The sequence below is a fragment of the Maylandia zebra genome, linkage group LG20, assembly GCF_041146795.1.
Source record: "Maylandia zebra isolate NMK-2024a linkage group LG20, Mzebra_GT3a, whole genome shotgun sequence".
Lineage (NCBI taxonomy): Eukaryota > Metazoa > Chordata > Actinopteri > Cichliformes > Cichlidae > Maylandia > Maylandia zebra.
Window position 1 is genome coordinate 16,337,803 of NC_135186.1, and position 11,281 is coordinate 16,349,083.

Below are 11,281 nucleotides of genomic sequence, written 5' to 3' on the forward strand. Positions count from 1 at the left end.
ATAGAAAAAACCTTCTTAAGCCTGAGATCCCCTATCTTCATCCCCTTGTCACCACCGCCCTGCTGAATCTCCCTGCTGTATTTTTAGAGCTGCCAAATAAAGATGCACGGGGCCCTCCACTGACAAACCGGAAACCAACTATCACACACACACGCATCCCCTCCCCGAATTACAAAGCTGTAGTCACAGCACCCAACCCCAGTCCTGCATCACATTTGGCGACACCATGGGGTGGTGCTATATATGTATGGACCCTAAAAAATTAAGAGAGAAGGGACCCACATATAGACAAGCAGGGTTAGAGGTGTTCACTCTGTGAGTCTCTGATCCAACAAAGAGTCTCACAGGAGACAAATGTATCTGTGAAGGAAGCAGCCAAGAGACATGGCAAGATGGAGAGAGAGAAAGAGAGCGAATGAGGGGGCCTGGGAATTGAGAGGACAGGAGAAAGGGAGGAGAGATGGGGAAAGAAAGGATATTGATTTCCACCTTAAAGAGGCAATCTCCGCTTCTCAGGAGCTCCAGGGAGTAAGCGTGTATCTGTGCCTGTATGTGTGTGTGCGTGTGCGTATGTGTATGATCTGTCCTGGGATCGCAGACTGAAGACACGGGTGCACACAAGCGTGCACGCACACACACACACACACACACACACACACACACACACACACACACACACACATAAATACACAATTTGGAATGTTAACAATGTTTAGAAAAAGTGAAACAAAGCGCAGAGCAAAAGAGAAAATAACACCTTTAAACTAGTCATTTTATGCCCTGCCTCCTTCAAAGGCATCCCACTGCTCTAATTAGTTTTATTAGCTGCAATCTTTTTCCTCTTTTGAGTTTTATGTTCTCTTTTTATTTCACACCTTCTTCTCAACAGTTTTTATTTTTTTAAACTTTCATCAAAAACATTAAGTAAAGGATTTTTCAATGACTGCTTACTGAATGCTGAAGATTCAAACTACACTAAGACTACATCAGAGTAAACAAGCTTTTTCCCCCTCAGAAATAGTTATATAATAAAATATAATAGCACATTTGTACATTCTTTGAACTACAATATATAAAATGAGTGGCAGCTTTTCATCTTTCAGACATTGTTGGTTTTTATATTAATGACCCTTATATCTTTGGGCAGACACCAGAGACTACAGACTTTAGAGAAAGACCAACATTACACACAACTCACAACTAATATGTTATGCCGTTATTTTTGTGCCATTATTCTGAGCGCACGTAAAAAAAAATTGCAGGTGCAAGTGTTGCATTTTGGGGAGAAATTTATTTTGAGCGAAGAAAAGCTAAATTTGAGTGAACAAAATTCATTGCTGCGTGCAACAAATGTATTTCAGTGTTTGCTATTATCCATATACACACACAATAGCAGCCCCTCTCGCTCAGTTTTTGCATTTACGCTCGCTCGCAATGTGTTGCTTGCGCTCTCAACATTTCTGCCCATGCGCATTCAACTCTTTCTCTACACCGTTATAGTTGTGCCACAAAACCAGCCAATCACAGACTTGGATGCAAAAAAATCTGATTGGCTGTTTTGGTCTCCAATCAGCTCGAAATGACGAAATGCAATATCCCAGAATCCATTTCATCCAAAACTCAAACGAGGCAGTGGCGGAGGAACACAGAGTGGCAGAGTTTGAAATATTACTCTTTCTGGGTGACAAAATAAACTTTTAAGATATTTTCATGCGAGAATGGTGCTGTGTGAACTTCAAATGTCTGCTCGATTTATCAAGACATCACATATTTGCAAAAGTGCTCTAACGTTTTCGGAGATGCCTGTTAACCACCAGCTGACCACATAGCTGGACTGGCCATTGGGCATAGCTGGACTGGCCACTGGCCGGTATCGCTCAAAAAAAATTTCTCCTCAAAATGCAACACTTGCACCTGCAAATTATTTTTTACGTGCGCTCAGAACAGTGGCACAAAAATAACGCCATAATATTTGAGACCAGTTAGTATAGAAGATTGTAATTTATGAAACATTTACAGCCCTATTAAACTCTCAGGACATCTTGTCAACTGCAAGAAGAGAGAGTGCCTCTCTTATCTCTGGATTAGAAAAGTATCCATTTTTGAAAATATTACCACTTTTTAAATGTCACGTCTTTGGCTATTTAACTTTGGTAATTTAACCCCAGCTCATGTGCCTCAAGGTCATCTCCTTGGGCAGTGCTGCACCACTTTCAGCACAGCTATTTTTATATTGCCCTGCTGTATTTACCCTCACACAAGTGTGACACACACTGAAGCTTTTTCTGTTTGTTAAAACTGACTTCTTAGTCTTTAAGTTTACTCTGGGAAAGAGGATGAAGTGACAGGGAGTAAAATTCAAGTGGGTTGTTATGCACAGATTATGTTGATGAGCCCAAAAAAACTTCCCAGTGTGCTGTGCTGAGCAGGCACACTTGGACCTCAATGAAGATGAAGAAGGATACCCAGCTCTCACAACACAACACTTATGATCATCTCAGGGACACAGCTCCAGCTGCGAGCACAGAAGCCCATCCACCTGCTGTTCACACACACACACAACCAATCAGAAGAAAGCCAACTCAAAGGGAGGGTGGCCTGAAAGGTAAAGAAATAAACTGCTATTTTCAAACCTCAGATAAAGGCAAACATAAAAGGGATACATTTATTATTTTGAAGTGTGATTATGCAAAGCTGCTCTAATAGTCTAATAGTCCAAGAATTAAAATAGAACTTGTGTAAGTACAGCTAATACAGCTGGTGGCCTTCTGAGGCTTTCCTGTGATAACTATGTTAAAAAACAAATACACACCATAACGTATTCACAAATCTACAGGGTGGGCCATTTATATGGATACACCGTAATAACATAGGAATGGTTGTTGATATTAAAGTCCTGTTTGTGGCACATTAGTATATGTGAGGGGGCAAACTCCTCAAGATGGGTGGTGACCATGGTGGCCATTTAGAAGTCGGCCATCTTGGATACAACATTTGTTTTTTCAATGGGAAGAGGGCCATGTGACACATCAAACTTATTGGTAATGTCACAAGAAAAACAATGGTGTGCTTGGTTTCAACGTAACTTTACCTGGTGGCGGGGGGAGAAGCAATGGATACAGTGCACAGATCCTGCAGACACTTTTTAATCTGGGAGAGAGAACTCTCTGATCCAAGCTAGTGACAGAACTGAAAAAAGGGAAATGTAAAAAGAGACGGCCAGAAGGCGAAAAAAGAAAAAGAAAGAAAGAAAGAAAGAAGGAAGGATAACGGAGTACGATGTGTGATTGTATTTTTAATTAGTACAACTAGAGAGGAAAGTTAAACTCCTGACTTTGGATAATTCTTCACCACAGGGAAGGTTTTCAATCTAATGAAAAGACTTTGACTTTCAATTTGGCTCTAACGCTAATTGTGGTGGACTGAATGGAGCCATTTGTCCCAAGCAGGGGGACTAAACCATATTTAGGGGGCTACTGCCCATAAACAACAATTAGCTCATAGTCCACAGTGTCCACACTGAGGAGCCAGAGCCAGAGGAAGCAGATGCTCTCAGAGGTCAATGAGCAATTCAATCGGTAAAGTTGCAAAATGCAAATAAAATACAACATAGATTAATGGATCCAGCCCATATTGTCTTTTGATGCCACAGTAGAACAGCCAGTGACCTTGTGCTTTTTAAAGTTCAAAATAAATTAAAATCATTTATTGAAGTAAAAAAATACCCCTTCAAAGGAGCTGTCCCTTTAGCTTTCAAGCCAATGACTGTTTAGGCCACTAACTAATTAATATTCAATGCTAGGAGGTGCAGCATCAGCAAATGGGCTCCTATTGTAACTGGAGTGTCCACTCAAAGACAATCCTTCAACTATCTGTTCATAATATCAGACTTTTTTCATGCTGGGCCTTCAAAATTTATTGGTGTAGTTACATTTTGGTAAAACCAAGTTAACAGAGAACAATGGCTGCCAAAAGACAATTGTAGCTATTACTCTCTACAAACAATTACCTTAATATACCTTCAGGGATATTGCTGCATTTATGCTACACTCGTGAGAAGGGCTACTTATTTCTGCGTTTGTGGTTTGTGTCCCTTTGGAGACCAGTGAGATGACTTTTTTTTTTTAATCTTAACCCTCTCTGTGAGGTGTTGTTCTTTATTGGTGACGACCTTAACACTATGGCATTTGAGGTTTTTCTTTGATGATCCTTAAAAATGCTAACTCTTTTAACCTTAGTGACAAAAAAATTGCAACCTGCTGTAAAAATATGACTATATACTATTTGCTTTCTAAACTATTATCTTTTAAAACTACTTAAGCCTGAAATAGACATATAAAAAAATAATTACAATTCATTTTATTTTAACCCTTTGAAGTTCAGTTTGTTTACATAGCTTATTTTTATTAGAAGCTGAGATGGGTTAGTGATTTCAGCCACACTGATTTTTGTGCATTATTTTTCTCTACAGTGTCAGATTCTTTTTTTTTCATACTAATGAAAAACATGCCACCTTCCCACAAATGGCTTTTTTGCCTTTAAATGACATAGTCTTTTGAAAGTACTTCAGATGAGCATCCCTACATAAGTCTGCAGTTCCTCTGTATCTACATAAGCAACTGAATGTTTTTCATGCTGATTTATCATGGCTACAACTTGCTTCTGGATGTCATCCATCAGCAGCAGTGCATAGCTGGTGGCATGGTGTGTAGGTCCCAGGATCAAACCTCTGACTGATGGGACATAGCATTGCAGTTATTGTGGAAGACCAAAGTATGGAAATGACAGGGCCGTGCAGAGATGTTTGAAGGGACAGGTGCTCAAAGTTAAAAAGGAGCACATAAAACCAGGCTAAATAACAACAACCCACATTCATCAAGAATCTAATATGGAATCATACTATATCACTATGGTCACAAGTATGCATCATGGTGCTGATCCAGAATCCTTCCCTTATTATTTATTCTTAGTTATACAGGGTGGGCCATTTATATGGATACACTGTAATAACATGGGAATGGTTGGTGATATTAAAGTCCTGTTTGTGGCACATTAGTATATGTGAGGGGGCAAACTCCTCAAGATGGGTGGTGACCATGGTGGCCATTTAGAAGTCGGCCATCTTGGATACAACTTTTGTTTTTTCAATAGGAAGAGGGCCATGTGACGCATCAAACTTATTGGTAATGTCACAAGAAAAACAATGGTGTGCTTGGTTTCAACATAACCTTATTCTTTCATTAGTTATTTACAAGTTTCTCGTTGTTCACAGCCTGTTGGGACCAGGAAGCAGAGTTGCAGTCTTACACGCCTCTCTGCAGCTTCTCTCCTCCTGCTACCCCCCCCCCCCCCCCCAAAAAAAAATCCATCTCCATAGAGACTTTGTCAGCTTCCAAAAAGACAAAAAACAAACTAAAAACCAGCAACAAACAACTTAAACATAAACAGTCACAAAGAAAGAACAATACAGTATCCACATCTGAACCAAAGAGTAAAACAGTGAAATGTGGATTATTAAATATTAGGTCTCTCTCCTCCAAGTCTCTGTTAGTACATGACTTAATAATTGATCAACAAATTGATTTACTCTGCCTTACAGAAACCTGGTTGCAGCAGGATGATTATGTTAGTTTAAATGAATCAACACGCCCGAGTCATTCTAACTACCAGAAATCTCGAAGCACAGGCCGAGGGGGCAGTGTGGCAGCAATTTTTCACACCAGCCTATTAATTAATGAAAGACCAAGACAGACTTTTAATTCATTTGAAAGCCTGATGCTTAACATTGTCCATCCCAGCTGTAAAACTCAGAAACCAGTCTTACTTGTTATCATCTATCGTCCACCTGGGCCTTACACAGAGTTTCTGTCTGATTTCTCAGAGGTTTTTTTTTTTGTTTTGTTTTGTTTTTTTTTTTCAGAATCAGAAACTTTATTGTCATTGTCATGAGAACAACGAAATTAAGAATGGTCCCCGATCATTGCATCATCCCTAGCAATATCAAAATATAAATAAAACAATAAAATTCAATAAATAAAATAGATAGAATACTTAAAATACTAATAAGATATAACAGTAAAACATTCACATACATTCCCACACACATGCTTCAGACCGTGCATAGATTAACACAAGAGTGGCGTGATGGACATTTTTTTGTAGTATTCAGATGTGTTATTGCAGTTGGATAACAGCTGTGTTTGAGTCTATTAGTCCTTGCTCTGATTGCCCTGTACCGTCTGCCTGAGGGCAACAGTTCGAACAGGGAGTGGCCAGGATGTGAGGTGTCTTTTATGATGTTTTGGGCCTTTTTAAAACAGTGGGCGTTGTGTAGAACTTCCAGTGTGGGGAGAGGGCAGCCAGTGATCTTTTGGGCGGTGTTTATATCTAATTTAGTTCTGAGCTCAGATAAAATAATTATTGTGGGTGATTTTAACATCCATGTAGATGCTAAAAATGACAGCCTCAACATGGCATTTAATCTGTTATTAGACTCAATTGGTTTCTCTCAAAATGTAAAAGAACCCACCCACCACTTTAATCACACTCTAGATCTTGTTTTAACATATGGCATAGAAACTGAACATTTAATAGTGTTTCCTGAAAACCCTCTCCTGTCTGATCATTTCCTGATAACATTTACATTTACAATAATTGATTACACAGCGGTGAAGAGTAGACTTTATCAAAGTAGATGTCTTTCTGAAAGTGGTGTAACTAAGTTTAAGAATATAATCCACCCACTGTTATCATCTTCAATGCCCTGTACCAACTTAGAGCAGAGCAGCTATCTGAACGCTACCCCAACAGAGGTCGATTATCTTGTTAATAATTTCACCTCCTCACTACGTACGACTCTGGATACTCTAGCTCCTGTGAAAACTAAGGTCTCTAATCAGAAGTACCTGACTCCATGGTATAATTCTCAAACACGTACCCTAAAGCAGATGACTCGTAATCTGGAGAGGAAATGGCGTGTCACAAATCTAGAGGATCATCATTTAGCCTGGAGAAATAGTTGGCTGCTTTATAAGAAAGCCCTCCGCAAAGCCAGAACATCTTACTATTCATCACTGATTGAAGAAAATAAGAACAACCCCAGGTTTCTCTTCAGCACTGTAGCCAGGCTGACAAAAAGTCAGAGCTCTTTTGAGCCAACCATCCCTTTAACGTTAACTAGTAATGACTTCATGAACTTCTTCACAAATAAAATTTTTATCATTAGAGAAAAAATTACCAATACTCATCCCACAGATGTAATATTATCTACAGCTACTCTTAGTACCATTGATGTTAAGTTAGACTCTTTTTCTCCAATTGATCTTTCTGAGTTAACTTCAATAATTACTTCCTCCAAACCATCAACGTGTCTTTTAGACCCCATTCCTACAAAACTGCTCAAAGAAGTCCTGCCATTAATTAATTCTTCGATCTTAAATATGATCAACCTATCTCTAATAATCGGCTATGTACCACAGGCCTTCAAGCTGGCTGTAGTTAAACCTTTACTCAAAAAGCCATCTCTAGACCCAGCAGTCTTAGCTAATTATAGGCCAATCTCCAACCTTCCTTTCATATCAAAAATCCTTGAAAGAGTAGTTGTCAAACAGCTAACAGATCATCTGCAGAGGAATGGTTTATTTGAAGAGTTTCAGTCAGGTTTCAGAGCTCATCACAGCACAGAAACAGCTTTAGTGAAGGTTACAAATGATCTTCTTATGGCCTCTGACAGTGGACTCATCTCTGTGCATGTCCTGCTAGACCTTAGCGCAGCATTCGATACTGTTGACCATAATATCCTATTAGAGCGATTAGAACATGCTGTAGGTATTACAGGTACTGCGCTGCAGTGGTTTGTATCATATCTATCTAATAGACTCCAATTTGTGCATGTAAATGGAGAGTCCTCTTCACACATTGAGGTTAATTATGGAGTTCCACAGGGTTCAGTGCTAGGACCAATTCTGTTTACATTATACATGCTTCCCTTAGGCAGTATCATTAGAAGACATCACTGCTATGCAGATGACACCCAGCTCTATCTGTCCATGAAGCCAGATAACACACACCAATTAGTTAAACTGCAGGAATGTCTTAAAGACATAAAGACCTGGATGGCGGCTAACTTTCTGCTTCTTAATTCAGATAAAACTGAGGTTATTGTACTCGGCCCTGAAAAGCTTAGAAATATGGTATCTAACCAGATTCTTACCCTGGATGGCATTACCTTGGCCTCCAGTAACGCTGTGAGGAACCTTGGAGTCATTTTTGACCAGGACATGTCCTTCAACGCACATATTAAACAAATATGTAAGACTGCGTTCTTCCATTTGCGCAACATCTCTAAAATTAGAAATATCCTGTCTCAGAGTGACGCTGAAAAACTAGTTCATGCATTTATTACTTCCAGGCTGGACTACTGTAATTCATTATTATCAGGATGTCCAAAAAACTCGCTGAAAAGCCTTCAGCTAATCCAAAATGCTGCAGCAAGAGTCCTGACAGGGACTAGAAAGAGAGAGCATATTTCTCCTGTTTTGGCTTCCCTTCATTGGCTTCCTGTTAAGTCCAGAATTGAATTCAAAATCCTGCTCCTCACATACAAGGTCTTAAATAATCAGGCCCCATCTTATCTTAATGACCTTGTAGTACCATATCACCCTATTAGAGCACTTCGCTCTCGCTCTGCAGGCCTACTTGTTGTTCCTAAAGTATTTAAAAGTGGAATGGGAGAGAGAGCCTTCAGTTTTCAGGCCCCTCTTCTGTGGAACCAGCTTCCAGTTTGGATTCGGGAGACAGACACTATCTCTACTTTTAAGATTAGGCTTAAAACTTTCCTTTTTGCTAAAGCATATAGTTAGGGCTGGACCAGGTGACCCTGAATCCTCCCTTAGTTATGCTGCAATAGATGTAGGCTGCCGGGGGATTCCCATGATGCATTGAGTCTGTGAAGGTTCTCAGTCATCCAGGTCATCGTAGTCAAAGGAGCTTGCAAAGAAAAGCGTCTGGACTTCTTTAAGTTGCTTGAAGACGTTTCACCTCTCATCCGAGAAGCTTCTTCAGTTCTAAGGTCAAATGGTGGAGAGTCCCAGATATAAACCTAGTGGGAGTTTCCCCCCACGGAGGGACAAAAGGACCCCCTGATGATCCTCTAATCGCCTGAGCCAAGGTGTGAAACTGGGTGTGGGTCCCCATCAGCCAGAGTTTCGGGTGTGTTCATTGTGAAACCTGGCCCCACCTTATCATGCGAATTCCTGAGGTCAGATGGCCCAGGATGTGAGTGGGCGTTAAGGCGTCTGGGAAGGGATCTCAAAACTGGATTATAGATGGCAGAGAGTTGGTGTCGTAAACCCCCGCCTCTGTTCAAAGATGGTCGCTTTCCAGTCTTTCCAGTCACCTTTCTCACTCACTATGTGTTGATAGACCTCTCTGCATTGAATCATATCTGTTATTAACCTCTGTCTCTCTTCCACAGCATGTCTTTATCCTGTCTTCCTTCTCTCACCCCAACCGGTCGCAGCAGATGGCCGCCCCTCTCTGAGCCTGGTTCTGCCGGAGGTTTCTTCCTGTTAAAAGGGAGTTTTTCCTTCCCACTGTCGCCAAAGTGCTTGTTCATAGGGGGTCATATGATTGTTGGGTTTTTCTCTGTATCTATGAAGCGCCTTGAGGCGACTTTTGTTGTGATTTGGCGCTATATAAATAAAATTGAATTGAATTGAATTGAATTGACATATCGAAGAGGCTAACACATGAGAAGCGGATCGAAATTGTGTTGATATCTGGTGAACGCAGTAACCGGGTCATTGCAGCAGATTTCAATGCAAGACACCCTACAAGACCACAAATCTCCCATGCTACAGTTAGCAAACTGCTTGCTAAGTTTCGTGAAACTGGTTCAGTGTTGGATTTGCCAAAATGTGGACGCAAGAAAACTGTCACTAATGAAGAAACATCAGTGGCTGTCCTAGCTTCATTCAGCAAGAGCCCACAGCGTAGCACTTGCTGCATGTCACTGGAGAGTGGCATTAGTCGAACATCCCTTCGGTAGATATTAGCTACTCACAAATGGCACCCTTACAAACTCCAGCTACTGCAGCATCTCAACGAGGATGACCCAGATTGGCGCCCAGAATTTGCAGAATGGGCAAAACAAAAATTGGAACAGGACCCTCAGTTCACGCAGAAGATTTTGTTCAGTGATGAGGCAAACTTTTATGTGAATGGTGAAGTTAACAAACAAAACCACCGCTATTGGTCTGACACTAACCCACATTGGATGGATCCCTCCAAGACTGTTGGAACAACAAAAGTGATGGTTTGGTGTGGTATATGGGATACAACGATAGTGGGTCCATTCTTCATCAATGGAAACCTCAAGGCTGCTGGATATTTGAAATTGCTACATGATGATGTGTTTCCCTCTTTATGCACTTAAGCTGGCACGTTCCCTGAGTTTTTCCAGCAAGATGGTGCACTACCACATTATGGGGGCCAGGTCTGAGCATTTCTAGATGAACTGGAAAGTGGATTGGTCGTCGTGGGCCAGTTGAATGGCCCACATGGTCTCCCGATCTGACCCCCTTAGACTTTTATCTTTGGGGTCATCTGAAGGCAATTGTCTATGGTGTGAAGAGACGAGATATGCAGCACCTGAAACTACGGATACTGGATGCATGTGCTGGCATTTCTCCTGCGGTTTTGCTATCAGTGTGGGAAGAGTTGGAGAAGAGGGTTGCATTGACAATCCAACACAATGGGCAGCACATTGAACACATTTTATAAGAGGACACTGGAGTATATTCTCCAGCATCTCACACTTCTGATAATCAGTTGACTGCTTGACGTTTATTCAGTGGTGTAAAACCTATAACTTTAATCTTACCCGACCCATCCTTCAAATCTGGGGAAATGAAGGGCGCAATTGTCGGCCGCATTTGTCGGAGTCTTCGAATTTGGACAGTCTTGGTCGTGTCGCTGTAACGTAATTGGCCTACTAATGCAAGCATAGGAGGATGTGATTGCTGAATTTTGACACAGCTACGATACCGGACACTGCTTCTTCTTCTTCGAGGTTTAACAGCAGCTAGCATCTTTATACATACCAACTTCTGTTTCAGTCCGCTATTACATTCTTAAATCCTAATACTTATCCCTGCTTCTTTTGGGATCTTACAAAGCTTCAAACGACGCGTCAACTATTAAAATAGTCGTCGACAATTTTAATAGTCGACGTAATCGTGACTAGTCGACTAATTGTGGCAGCCCTACTGTCAAGCACTCC